Raw genomic sequence first — 15643 nt, 5'->3', positions numbered from 1 at the left:
ATCTGACTCATAAATGAGGTAATGCATGTAAATGTGCTTTATAAATTGAGCATAGTATGTAAATATATGTTTATAGTATTTAAACTTAATAGAAAGGTGTCCTTTCAAAACATGAGGGAATCACGTTCAAATTAAATGAATTTATCTTCTCTAATACTATCTCATTATCTCTCATATTATCACGTTCTCTCATAATATCACGTAGGTATGCTAAAACATACCTTCAAAAAAACACACCAAGTAACATATGAACAGGCCTAATTCTGACTACAGAAACGTATAGACATATATATACAAATACGTATTGACATAAGTAATATGAATACGAGCACACTAATAACAAGTAACCATGGGTATGCCCAAAGGTATCCAAATCTATCATCTTTACTGTTTAATAAAGGACACAACTGAAGGATAGAATGTCTTCAATGTGGCCAGATTGTTCTCTCCAAAGTACTTCCACCGTTTATGTTTTGTTTCTTCCATCCACAGGACTCATTTTTATCTTCTAGGTGATTTTACCATCTGGCTTATATATTTTCTTTCTACTCTGAGCCCTATTAACAGCCTTATGTCTTCAATATCCTTGCTTCAATCTATCATACACCTTGACTACATCATTCTTCCTTCCCTTTAAATTCAACTGAGCATCACAATTAATATCACCAGCCTCAAATGAACACAGCCTCATCATCATAGACTTCCAGACCTCTTTCAAGAACCCAGATTTGGCATTCTCTATATTCACTCACAGTACCTTTCCTGTCATCACTTCTATTCCATCTTTCTTACTATCCTAGTATTTCCGCTTAAACCCTACTTATTTGATACCCTTATTTTCTTTCTGGCTACACTAGTGTCTATTCCCAACTTATTTAACATTTCAACTTAATTCTGTATCATGCTTAAAGGAAATATATACATCTTCTTTGAATCTATTTTATATGTCTATATAGCTATCAAACAAATTTCTGGGAACTTAAAGATCTTTTCCCATTGATAAATAAGAAAAATGGAAATCAGTAGTCATAGAAAAATAATCTGGACTAGGGGTAAAATAAAAATCACTTTTAAAAGAAAAGAAAATAAAAATCTAGTGAAGCAAAATTACAGGTAGGATGATGTGGAAGAATATTGCACTAGGAGTTAGAAAAGCTAGTCCAGGTCCTAACTCCGTCACTGACTATCTAACCTGTACACATTACTTAAGCTCTCAGTTTCTTCATCTATAAAATAAAGGGAATGAACTAAATTATTTCAAGGTGTTTTCCAATTCCATACTATACCCCTAATACAAATACTTGTACTAGAAACAATGGCAGACTTAGAGACACATGACAGACCAATAGATATTTCTCACAAAGAATGTATTCCTTAAAAGAAACAAACAATGGGCTTATATTTAGTGGCATATTCCCTGATTCAAAAGGACTAATTATCTACTTAGTTACTGTTAGACTATTAAAAATGATTTGCTGTTTATTTAGTTTGATTCCCTTGTGAGCTACATACTTGGATTTCAAACAGTCCACTGAGATAGCTGATACTATTGTTATTTTTATTAGTATAAATAGTCTTTAAGTATTTGAGAGCCACCTCTCTTCCTCAGATGGCACCTTCTTAAATTTCCAATAATAGGAAGGGTAGACATTTTGAGCCTCCATTACAAATAAAATAAGATTTAAATTTACAATCTACTTGCAGAAACAGCATTTTGCTCTCTACCAAAGAAGTAATGCAGAGCTGATGTCTTTCTTTCCTCAGCCTATCTACTGTCAATTGCAAAGAACGTGAAAATGAAAATTTTCCTCTTGCTACATTAGAAATAGACAATGAAGACTATATGCATACAGTCCTTGCCCCCAGGGTTGCTGTCACCACCATTTGTTTACTATGTACAGGGTATAGTGAAGAACACTTTACATGGTTTATCTCATTCAATTTGCCCTTATTTCTGTAGCCCCATGAGGTAGGTGGTGTCATTACAGAGGAAGAAATTGAGGCTTAGTAAAGTTAATCAACCTATCCAAAGTCACCAAGCTAATGGATAAACAGTTCGATTGATAGCTTTGGAAATGAGAGCCATGTAGCTTTTCGGTACTCTAATCTTGTCTCAGGATGAAAGAATGTAACCTTCTGATTTGCAAGATAAGAATTTAAAATCAGAACAAGAAATGCCTTTCAAAAGGATCATAAGAAATATCAGAGTTTCAACTTGGGGTAGAATCAATATCAAGGGAAACCACAAAGACAATAACCAAACACTTCTGCTCCTAACTTTACTAAGTTGTGTAAATAAAATCAAGTGAAGGATGCTTCATGCTTCAATCAAGAAAATATTAAGATTGTATCAAAAAAAGGAGGAGCTGTGGTCATCCCTGATCTTTGAGTCATAGGGTATGGAAAAAGGGGCATTACAAACCAGCAAAATGCTTTTTTTCCCCCTTTTTATTTATTTATTTAGTCTTCCTCTTTGTTGCTGCGCATGGGCTTTCTCTAGTTGCAGCAAGCGGGGGCTACTCTTTGTTGTGGTGTGTGATGCTTCTCTTGTTGTGGAGCACAGGCTCTAGGCGTCCGAGTTTCAGTAGTTGTGGCACACGGGCTCAGTAGTTGTGGCTCACGAGCTCTAGAGCGCAGGCTCAGTAGTTGTGGCGCACGGGCTTAGTTGCTCCACAGCATGTGGGATCTTCCCGGACCAGGGCTCAAACCCATGTCCCTTGCATTGGCAGGTGGATTCTTAACCACTGCGCCACCAGGGAAGTCCCCAAAATGCTAAAAATGTTTTTTTTTCCTCCCACTACTCAGAGCCATTCTGGAATAAGCTCTTTCATGTTAGGTTAAGAAGAAACTGATCCATGCCAACCTTTAAGTTCTTATGGCTTTATACCTCAAGGTACTTATAAAAATCTAAAGTGTTAGCTTATTAATTTTCTTGGAATGTGTAAAAACAGTTCATTTTGCAAAAAAATAGGGCAGAAAAAAACAAGAGCAGCAAAAGTATGGTGGTTTAGGGTACAGTAAAAATGGATACAAGAACTCAGAAATTTATAATTAAGAATGGGAGAACAAAAAGGGATAGCAGGGGCAGAGGGGGAGAGACAAATTAGGAGTTTGGGATTAATATATACACACTACTATATATGCAATAAACAACAAGGACCTACTGTATAGCACAGGGAACTCTATTCAATATCTTGTAATAATCTCTAATGGAAAAGAATGTGAAAAAATAGATATATATGTATATGTATAATTGAATCACTTTGTTGTACATCTGAAACTAACAAAACATTGTACATTAATTATACTTAAATTTTTTAAAAAATGGTTTAAAAAAAGAAGGAATAGGAGAACAAGGTCCACACTCAAAGGGGAAAGAAAAAGGCTGGCAGAGATCACCAAAGGGAAAAAATATAGGCCAGTGACCCTGCGCTCTGTCAGGCCTCCACCTCAAGTTGCTGCTGGTAATAGGCCTCAACTATAGCCAGCACACTCAGTCCATTAGGTAAAAACTGAGAAACAGGTGGATGCTTGAGAGGGCAAAATGTGAGCTATTTATGCTGACTCTAAGAGTTCTACCCACCAAAGCAGAATTTCAGAAGCAGTGTAAATATTTTTTGGCTCCATATACCCCCATAATTTCCATTAATTTACTCCACTGCCCAAAATATAACTCTCAGAAGGTCAACACATTTTTTAATACCACAGCAACAAAAACTCAAAAGACAAATACCTAGTAAAGACAACACCTGGGAGACACATTTTATAAAACAACACATTGACTAAACACCTTTTCACAATGGGACTATCATAATGATAGCAGTGTTTATACTCTTAAAGTGTGGGAGGGATGTCAAGATAATAGTAGGGAAAAAGTTAAGAAAGAGAAGACTGGAAGCTGAATACCAACCTCATCTACTGAAATAGAAGCTATGAATGAAGGTATTTTTCATGTTGAAAAACATTAATCCCAAAGGTAATACTTAAAGATTTATAATCCCTGATCCTTGGGTAGTAGCAGTAGAAAGATGAAGAAAAAGAAACCTTAAGAACGAACACCTTTGGTGTACAGATCTTTCACTTCCTTGGTCAAATTCATCCCTAAGTATTTTATTCTTTTTCTTGCTATTCTAAACAGGATTGTTTTCTTAATGTCTTTTTCAGATAGTTCATTGTTAGCATATAGAAATGCAACTGGTTTTTATATGTTGCTTTTTTTTATGCTGCAACTTCACTGAATTTATTAGTTTGAACAGGATTTTTAGTAGAGTCTTCAGGGTTTTCTGTATATAATAAGATCATGTCACCTACAAACAGAGACAATTTTACTTCCTCATTTCCAACTTGAATGCCTTTTCTTTCTTTTTCTTTCCTAATTAGTCTGGCTAGGACTTCCAGTATTATGTTGAAGAGAAGAGGTGAGAGTGGGTACCCTTGTCTAATTCTAATCTTAGAGGAATAGATTTTAGCTTTTCACCATTGAGTACAATGTTAGCTGTGGGCTTGTCATATATGGCTTTTATTAGACTGAGATACACTCTTCTATACCTAATTTGTTGAGAGTTTTTATCATGAGAGTATATTAAATGTTGTCAAATGCTTTTTCTGCATCTATTTAAATGATCATATCATTTATATCCTTCAATTTGTTAATGTGGTGTATCACATTTATTGCTTTGTGTATGTTGAGCATCCTTGCTTACTAGGGATTTATCATCTGACTTGACCATGGTATATAATCCTTTTAATGTACTGTTGAATTCTGTTTGATTCTATCATGTTGAGAATTTTTGCATCTATGTTCATCAGGGATATTGGTTCATAATTCTCTTAAAACACTGGTGAAAGAAATCAAAGAAGACACAAATAAATGGAAAGATATCCTGTGTTCATGGATTGGAATAATTAATATTGTTAAAATGTCTATTCTTCACAAAATGATCTACAGATTCAAGTCAATTCCCCATCAAAATTCCAATTGCATTTTCCACAAAAATTTTAAAAATCCTAAAATTTATATGGAATCACAAAAGACTCCAAATAGCCAAAGCAATCTTGAGAGAGAAGAACAAAGTGGGAGGTATCACAATTCCTGATTTCAAACTATATTACAAGTCTGTAGTAATCAAAACAGTATGGTACAGGCATAAAAAAAGACACATAGACCAATGGAACAGAATAGAGAGTCCCAAAATAAACCCATGCATATATAATCAATTTTCAACATAGGTGCCAAGAATGTTCAATAGGGAAAGAATAGTCTCTTCAATAAATGGTATTGGGAAAACTGGATAGTCACATGCAAAAGTATGAAACTGAACCTTTATCTCATACCATATACAAAAATCAACTCAAAATGGATTAAAGGCTTAAACATAAGACCTGAAACCATAAAACTCCTAAAAGAAAAGATACAGGAAAAGCTCCTTGACATTAGTCTTGGCAACAATTGTTTGGAATTGACACCAAAAGCACAGGCAACAAAAACAAAAATAAACAAGTGGGACTACATCAAACTAAAAAGCCTCTGCACTGCAAAGAAAGCCATTGACCGGCAATCTACAAAACGGGAGAAAATATTTGCAGACCATCTATCTGATAAGGGGTTAATATCCAGAATATATAAGGAATTCATATAACTCAAGAGCAAAAGAAACAAAACAAAACTAATAACCCAGCTAAAAAAAATGGGCTAAGGGGGCTTCCCTGGTGGTGCAGTGGTTGACAGTCTGCCTGCCGATGCAGGGGACACGGGTTCGTGCCCCGGTCTGGGAAGATCCCACATGCCGCGGAGCAGCTAGGCCCCGTGAGCCATGGCTGCTGAGCCTGCGCATCCGGAGCCTGTGCTCCGCAATGGGAGAGGCCACAGCAGTGAGAGGCCCGCGTACCGCAAAAAAAAAAAAAAAAAAAAAAAAAAATGGGCTAAGGACCTGAACAGACATTTTTTTCCAAAGAAGACATACAAATGGTGGAATTATAAATTGGTGCAGCCACTATAGGAAACAGTATGGAACTTCCTCAAGAAATTAAAAATAGAACTATGATATGACTCAGTAATCCTACTTCTGGGTATATATCCAAAGAAAATAAAAACATTATCTCAAAGAGTTATATGCACTCCCATATTCACTGCAGCATTATTCACGAGATACAGAAACAACCTAAGTGTCTGTTGATGGATGAATGGATAAAGAAAATACTGTGTACACACACACACATGTGCACACACACGATGGAATATTATTTGGTCTTTAAGAGGAAGGAGATTCTGCCATATGTGACAACATGGATGAACCTGGAGGACATTATACTAAGTGAAATAAGCCAAATACAGAAGACAAATATTACATGATCTTACATATATGTGGAATCTAAAAGAAGTCGAACCCATAGAAACAGAGAGTAGAACAGTGGTTACAGGAGGCTGGTGGGGTGGGGAAAAAGGGGAGATATTTAACGGTACAAACTTTCAATTATAAGACGAATAAGGTCTGGAGACCTAATATACAACATGGTGACTATAACTAATGATAATATATGTATCTCTGAAATTTGCTAAAGGAGTAAATCTCAAGGATTCTCATCACACTCACACACAAAATGGCAACTATGGGAAGTGATGTATCTGTTTGTAGTAATCATTTCACAATGCACACATCAAAACATCATCAAAACATCATGCTGTATATCTTATATACAATTTTTATTTTTCAAAAAGAAAGAAATAAATAAAATTTTAAAATCTACTCATCAATTTCATTAAAGGATCTGGATTCAGGATAAATATGCTTATTCATAGTAGCAGAAACTAACAATGCATAATATCGGAATCAGGATTCATTATAACAAGAAATATATGGGATAAAAAGACCAAGATAAAAGATTTGAACAAATGCAGAAAGAGATCCACATACCTGCATGGATAGGAAAAATATTAAGGTACTACTTATTTCTCAAATTAACTTATGGATTTAATATATTTTTAAAATCAAAATCTCAATGCATTTTACGTGTACTGGAGGAGGTAGATTAAGATTCTTAAGTTTAACAAGAAATATATACACTTTTAAAAAGTGTAGTAAGAAAAAACTAGGTCTACCACTTAATAAAACATGTTCTAAATGTGTAATGATTAAATAAATCCGTATGCTACTAGGGTAGGACTAGATACCAATGAATGAAATAGAATTGATATCTCAGAAGCAGACCATGATTTTGGGTTGAATTTAACATATGATAAAGAAAGCATCAAGAATTACTAGGAAAGGAATTAATTATTCAGTAATTGGAATTCAGGAAATTAAATAACTACTCAGAAAAATAATTTTAGGTTCTCAATCACACCACACAAAGTCTTGATGTTTGATTGAACTCTAAGTCTTGGCTAAAATGTTTCAAAAGTGCCACTGTATTTCTCACCCTGGAGTTCTTTGATAGATGGAAAAATGACCAAAAATTCTTTCCCTCCAAACAATGAGTAGAGCCTATATCCTCCCTTCCTCTATCTTAGTCATGTGATTTGCTTTGACCAATAGGACAATAGTACATATGACCCAACATTTGAAAAGTGTTGTGCACTGGGGACTGGTCTTTTGCTGCTCTTAGAACCTCAAGATCATCATGTGATCCAGCCCAAACTAGCTTAATGGAGAATGAGCAGCCACAGGGAGGAAAACCAATCATAGTTGACAGCCAGCACAAACTCCAGACATGTGAGTGAGGCCATGCTAGATCATTAATCCACCAGCCAACCCAACAGCTGATCCCAAACATGGGAGAGAGCTGAGCCTGTGTCTGTGGTTAGCTGGTGGGTCCACAGCAGAAAACCTGCCCAGCTAACCCACAGAATCATGAGCAAAATAAAAGATTATTTGTAAAGCCAGAAAAGGAAAAGAAAAAAGGAAACAAAGCCTTTGGATTGTCAGTAACAAGATTTTGTAGAAAGACCTGCCTATTTTACAGACAGGACTACCTTTGTTACTAGGCAGGTCTGTCTGAAAAGACCCAAGATAGTATTCAAGTATTTAAGCGGTTGGAGGTTATTTTCAGATAAATAAGCAGAAATTAAGAGAACTACTAGTGATAAATGACTTGGCAATAGTGAAACAAGTCATAAAAACTGGCAAATTTGACCTGGCTTAGAGTGTAACTCTCAGGTTAAACAGACTGGATTTTGAATCATAGCCCTACACTTATTAGCCATGTGACTTTAGACAATTCATATAACCTCTCTAAGCTTTAATTTTCTTATCTGATTCATGAGAATAAGAACAGTTCTTACTTCATAGGGTTGTTATGATGACAATCAAAAGACGTAATCCCTCCAAAGTGCTTCATACTTTCTGCATACTTATTGTATTTCTGGTGCATGACCAGAAGTAGGCACTAAATAAATTTTAACTATTATCATTGCCTTCTTTTATAATTTAAACTTAATGTAAAAAATGATACCAGATATTCATTTTGACTATCCTTGGCTTTGTCAGGTCCTTAAAATCCCCTTACTCTATGTTTAGCATCTCTAAATTTACTGTTACCTTCTCCTCCTGACAGGCTGATGATTTAGTCTAGTTAGTGGAAAATGTGGGTATATTTATGTCTGTGTGTGTGATGAAACATGAAAAAAAATGATGAAAAAATATTTAAATGCCAAGTTACCTAAATCCTATGGAGTGGCAGAAAGGCATTAGCTTGAACTGGTCAGTACTGGCAAAAATAGTTTATGTTCTACTTTATTCAACTGTCTTTCCCTAGGCAAGATAAAGCAGATGAGTCAATAAGAATTAGGCCCCTGCTTCTAAATAAATTAGTCTCAGAAGTAGAACAAGCTAATGAAAAATAAGCCTTCATTTTTGTTGTAACAATTTTAGGACTAGGAACAAAGCAAGTCATATTTGTATTAGATGGAGTGAAATAGAATTAACAGACAGAATAAGCCCTGATCATATACTAAAATTCTTACAGTGACCATCATGCTAGTTCAGTTGATACTTTTAGACTGGACTTGATCCCTATGCCTGACTGTAAAAAGAGCACCTTAGGCAGACACTGAAGAGCAGAGGCAAATCATGATTCAAGAGTCATCATCAACATTATAACAATTATAAAGAAGAATGCCTCCACCATGAAAACAACATGCTCTGGAACCAAGAGAGCTGACCAAGGGGAAGTGGTTTGTACCAATATTTCCTTCTTAAGCCACTGCCCACCTTTTTAAAAAGTCTGAGGTTAAGAGCACTCAGTTGAGCAACCAGCGAAATACAGAATGTGGGAAATTCTAAGACAAATGACCTGGTTTCTTCAACTATCAATAGCATGGAAGAAAAGGAAAGGGAACTATTATAAATTAAAATAATCCTAAGGGACATATGCAAAGAAACAGGACACATGGCCTTTGTATCATTATACTAACAAATCTGTTATAAAAAGACATTTTTGAGACAATCGGGAAAAACTAAACAAGTATTAGATATTAAATAATATTAAGGAATTATAATTAACTTTGCTAAGATAGTATCACTATGGTTGCTTCTTTTAAATCCTTACATGTTAGTAATACATACTTAAGTACTATTGGGTGAAATAATAAATATCTAGGACTTGTTTTATTTTTACTTTTTGGAGGAGGAAATACATTATTTATTTACAATTCTTTCACTTTATCCACAGTTTCCCATACAAACATAAGAACTAAAAAAAATAAAACCACCACTTGGGAACACAACGGAACACAAGTGTCTTTCTTTAATTAGTCCAGTAGAGGGAGGGTCACAGCCCTCTCACTCTGTGAAGGAGACAATTGAGGCACACTGAAGGGGAAAAAGGGCTAGAAAGAATGCCTGAGAAACAGCTTTCAATGAGAAATACTACATGCCAGCATGGTGGGCTTCTCTGGCAGACTCATGGTGTTACCCACAGGGGACACTGCCTGGCTTCCCAAGAGGGTGCCAGCTGCTTGCCACCATCCCCCACCTCTTTGCTACCAAACACTGAACATCCAACACAGGTCACACATCTCATGAGCTGTGTGGGGTGTGACAGTGACAGTGGGGGACACTGAACACCTCTCTCTCTGGGAAGAGCCCAAAACCCCAGGGACACACATGAAACCCCTTTCCTTGGCATTCACAGTCAGTCACAGCTTCTGTCTTGAATACAATGCTGACCTATAAAAGTAAAAACAAAAGCACTTCCCAGATTCCAGGGGAAAGACAGGGGCTAAAAACATGCAGAAGGGCTTCTGCCTCTGTAGTCCTCTCTCTGGGAGGGGGGTGAAGGGTGGGGAGCTCTGACTGCTGAAGATGGGGAAGGAGCAGGGCAGATGCTCCACAAAGGCTCTAGGATTTGTTTTAAATTACTCCAGTAAACCAATAACTCCAGTAAATTGTTTCTAAGTTCTACAGAATAACTGACCTGATCTCTTCAAAAATATCAAGATGAGAGAAGTCAAAGAAAGACTGAGTAATTGTCCCATTTTAAAGGAAACTAAAAAGACATGACAGCTAAATATAACATATGATCTTGGATTAGATCCTGGCTCAGAAATAAATTTATTTTTATCTTGCCATAAAAGACATTAGTGAGAAAACTGACAAAATTTGGATAAAGTCTATAGATTAGATAGTAATATTATACCAATGCAGATGTCCTGATTTTGATAATTGTACTGTGTTGGTTTTTTTAAGTCTTTATTTCAAGAAAATAAAAGCTTATGTATTTAGGGACAAAGGGGCATCATGTCTGTAACATACTTTCAAACAGTACAGAAAATGAGAAAGAATAGTAACTCAAATGTGATAAAATATTTGTGGAATCTGGGTGAAGATATATGGAATTCTTTGTACTACTTTTGCAATCTTTCTGTATATCTGAAATTATACTTAAATGAAATTTAATAAAATAAAATATTCCAATAAAAAAGTCGTGTGTTTGAGGAAAGGGGTAATAGACAAAATAATAACAGCAAAATGTGATAACTATTGAAACTGAGTGAGGGATACATATAGTTTTTTATATTCTTCTATTTTTGTCTATATTAAAATTCTTCCCTATAATATTTTTGTTAAAGAATGCTCAGCTAGGGCTTCCCTGGTGGCACAGTGGTTGAGAGTCTGCCTGCCGATGCAGGGGACGCAGGTTCATGCCCCAGTCTGGAAAGATCCCACATGCCGTGGAGCGGCTGGGCCCTTGAGCCATGGCCGCTGAGCCTGCGCGTCTGGAGCCTGTGTTCCCTAACGGGAGAGGCCACAACAGTGAGAGGCCCGCGTACCGCAAAAAAAAAAAAAAAAAAAAAAAAGAATGCTCAGCTGGCCAAATAGATAGATCAGAGGGTAAATAAGCTTTCCTTGTCTTTCAATTTCTTTATCTGTCTCAAGGATCCTCTGGCATATATACTATTCGCCCAGTCAAATTAGTACTGTCCTTTAGAGAAATCTGAAAAAAATTGAAATACCTTTTAAGAATTCAAAGAAACTTCAAAAGTCTCACTAAAAATAGTTGTCCAGCGCTATACTATGTAGAATAGATTCATATGCTTCTTATTAGTATTGGTTTCCATAAGGAAAACATCAAATATACCACATATCTTCAAATAAGTAGGGGTAAGAAGGGTATTGTATAAAGGGGTGTTCCTATAGCAGGGGTGTATTCCCCCCTGCATACTTTTCACAACACTATTTAATGAATGTCTTAGGGTTTAATACAGGGTATTTTGCTTTTAGAAATTGTTTTAACTCAATGCCAACAAAAGCTAAAACTGAAGGTGGCATTGGTCAGCTTTAAGGTAGCAATTGTGGGTTCAGCAAGATAAAAAACAACTAAAACTTACCCAAATTACTTTGTAAATTACCACATCATGTATCCATAGTGTTTCCTATTAGCAAACAGTGCTATAGTAACCAAGGTCCCCTTCATCCAAAACAAAGACCTGCTCACATTCTTGAGCACCACTTTTATCACAGAGACAATGAGGAACAATTCCAAGAAAGCAAAAATAAAATTTACATCAAGAGCTCAAAAACATCTGTATTTCCCCAAAATATAACTTTAGTTTACCCAATTCCTCACCCATAGTCCTTGTAGGCTGGCTGGGTTTGCCCATAAAGTTCTCTTACTATTTCCATCTCATAAAAAGCGGTGGAGTTCATTCACCAAATATGCACAGAATCTTAATTCCTAAGACTTAAATTCTTTTTATTTCTTTTGTTAAGAAGACTAAGGAGGCTATCTAGCTTTCCTTTCAGAACAAATTTCAAATATAAAAATTAAGTAAACATTGAGTTGTTTGCAAAGTAGTTATCTGTTGCTAATTTACTATGAAAATTAAGGCAGGCAGCAGAGAAAGGAAAACTGAACCCATTTACCTTTTCACAGTAAACCTTGTGATAACTTTTGACTTATTTTTCCTCTTTTCACTTAACTTCAGATATCTCAAAAGGCATTTCAAGTGCCATTTACCTGAACCACCCACCAAAAGCAAACAGCTCATTTGATACAAACTGTCAAAAACTAAGCGTCTAGTTAAGTTTTCCAAATAAAAAATTTTCTCCTATGAAATCTGATATCTTCTACTCTAAACAATGACATATACGTATGGAGCAGACATTTTATCAAAGTGATGAGATAATAAGTACCCCATCACACCATCCTATAATTTTAAATGAAAAAATTATTTATACTTTCAACAGAATTTTGAAAAACATGTCTCGGTTTTTTTTATTTTAAAAACTAAAATAAAACAAAAAGTTATTCCAAAATAAAGCTGCTGAGTACAAAAATGGCATAATAAAAATACAGCTTGGGCTTCCCTGGTGGCGCAGTGGGTGAGAGTCCGCCTGCCGATGCAGGGGACACAGGTTCGTGCCCCGGTCCAGGAAGATCCCACATGCCGCGGAGCGGCTAGACCCGTGAGCCATGGCCGCTAAGCCTGCACGTCCGGAGCCTGTGCTCCGCAACGGGAGAGGCCACAACAGTGAGAGGCCCGTGTACCGAAAAAAAAAAAAAAAAAAAAAAAGTACAGCTTTATTGAACAGCTTGTTAAAGGCAAAGAGACATTATTTGAATAAGAACTGGCATTCAAGAGATTAACATTAATAAAAAGACATTAATGGAATATGGGAATAGATGTGTTATACTGAATAAAACATTATGAGGTGTTTATTTAAAATAGAGTTCAAACTATATCTCTAGTTTAAGAGCACAGAATGGGTTATTTTCCTTCGCAAAAAACTTGGCAAAAATATAACAATAGTCAACACTGTCTAACCTTAATGTTACTTTAATGTAATCTTAATGTCTTTGAACTTGATTTCTGCACTTGTAAAAGGCATACATTCAACTTTATTATCTCTAAATTCTCTTCCATGTCTAAAATCTTGTGATGATTTCAAATTATCTCCAAGGGATTCAATGGTTTCCCCAAGATTTGGAAGTCTTCAATCTGCATCCCAGTTGCATGAGCCAAGTAAAATAGTCCTGAATTCAATCTGTGTATTCATATATTCCATAATGTATTATATAAGGAGGTTACCTAATCATGGGAAAAACACACTGTATATCATGTCTGGCCCTTAACAAGAAATTATAAGACATACTTAAAAAACAAAAAATACACAGTTTGAAGAGACAACAAACATCAGAACCAGCTTCAGATATGGCAGAAATTTTGTAACTATCAGTCCAGGAATGTAAAACAACTATGATAATATGCTAAGGGCTCTAAAAGAAAAAGTGGATAATACACAAGAATAGGTGGGTAATGTAAGTATAACAATTGAAACTCTAAGAATAAAAAAAATGCTAGAAATAAAGCACACTATAAAATGGAAAGGAAGAACATTTTTGGTGGGTTCATCAATAAACTGGACACAGCTGAGAAACGAATAAGTGAGCTTGAAGAAATGTCAACAGAAACTTCCAAAGCTGAAATACAAAGAGAAAAAGGAATGAAGAAATCAGAATAGAATATCCAAGAACTATGTAACAATTACAGAAGGTGTAATACATGTAATGAGAATATGAGAAAGAGAAGAGAGAAAGAAACAGAATACTTGAAACAACAATGACTGAAAATTTCCAAAAATTAATGACAGACACCAAATCATAGTTCCAGGAAACTCAGAGAATTCTAAGCAGGATAAATACCAAAACAATCTACACATAGGCATATCATATTAAAACTGTGGAAAGTCAAAGACCAGGAGAAAAATCTTGAAAGAAGCCAGAGAAACAAAACCTTACCTGTAAAGAATCAAGGATAAGAACTATATCAGACTTCTCTTCAGAAACCATTAGTGGAGTAAAATATTTAAAGTGTTTAAAGAAAAAAACCACCAGCCTGTAATTCTGTATCCTGTGAAATTATTCTTCAAAAGTGAATGAGAAATAAAAATTTTCTAAGACAAACAAAAATTGAGTGAATTTGTCACCTCGCAAGAAATGTTAAAAGAATTTCTTCAGAAAGAAGGAAAATGATATAGGTCAGAAACTTAAATCTACATATAGAAAAGTAATGTGTAAGAGAAGGAGTAAATAGAGGTTAAAAAATACTTTTATTTTTCTTATTCTTAATCAATCTAACAGATGATAGTTTGTTCAAAATAATAATAGCGACAATGAATTCGGTGATTATAACCTACAGATAAGTGAAATGAACAAGAGCAATGTTATAAAGGACAGGAGGGAGAAATTTGCAATACACTGTTATAAGGAACTTGTAGTACCCATGAAGTGACAGAGTGTTATTTAAAAGAGGACTTGGATTAGTTGTAAATGTATACTGCAAACTCAAGGACAATCACTAAAGAAGCATAAAAAGAAGTATAATTGATAAGTTAAAGAGAGAAAATTGAATCATATAAAATGCTCAGTTAAAACCAGGAAAGGTAGGAAAAAAGTCTAAGACAAAAAAAAAAAAAAAATGACCGAAGAACAAGAGCAACAAATAGAAAACAGTAACAAGTATAATATATGTTAATCCAACTACATTAATAACGATTTTAAATATCAATAGACTAAATACCAATTAAAAGACAGAGACTGTCAAAGTGGATTAAAAGAAAATAAGAGCTCAACTATACTTTTTCCACAAGAAACCTACTTTATTTGTAAAGACACCGATCAATTAAAAATAAATGAATGGAGAAAGGTACCAAGTGGTATCACAGTTCTCCTGCATCACTCTTCCCTCCAAGCCTTCATCTTGAATCTTAATCTCTAACTATATATGATCACACTAAAGCTAGCAAATACAATCTTTAGACAAATTAACTGCTTTCTGTGACTATGCCCTATGCACTTCCTTGCCTGCATCTCCACCAGACTCAGTAAGTTAAGTTTTTGAGTATGATTCATTCAACAGCCTGGCCATCCTGTTCCCAAATACAATTCTATCCTCAAAATACATTATTTCTAAGGATATTATTTTACCTCACATAATTTTCTTTTATCAAATAATCTATGTTTGCCAATATAGGAGTGACTAAAAAGAAAGGGTTCGAAAAATAGAAGTGAGACTGTTTCAGCACTGTAAAATGTTTGTAGTGATGTAGGACAGATAATAATTTCTCTCTGGAACTTAGTTAAAATAACTAGTTTAGCTGATGTCACAGAGTTCAGAAGAAAAATCAGAGTATTATAGACAGTT

General features: G+C 35.1%; 1 protein-coding gene across 2 annotated transcripts in view; it reads right to left on the bottom strand.

Annotated features, from left to right (window-relative positions):
• The window catches only part of STXBP5L (syntaxin binding protein 5 like), a 383427-nt gene that overhangs the window by 346899 nt on the left and 20885 nt on the right, over positions 1-15643 (bottom strand). The window lies entirely within an intron of this gene.

This window comes from Monodon monoceros, unplaced genomic scaffold (assembly GCF_005190385.1).
Source record: "Monodon monoceros isolate NGI ecotype Baffin Bay Population unplaced genomic scaffold, NGI_Narwhal_1 Super_Scaffold_11, whole genome shotgun sequence".
In the NCBI taxonomy this organism is placed as follows: Eukaryota; Metazoa; Chordata; class Mammalia; order Artiodactyla; family Monodontidae; genus Monodon; species Monodon monoceros.
Note: the sequence above shows the minus strand (reverse complement) of the source record. Positions and strands in the feature narration are given on the sequence as shown.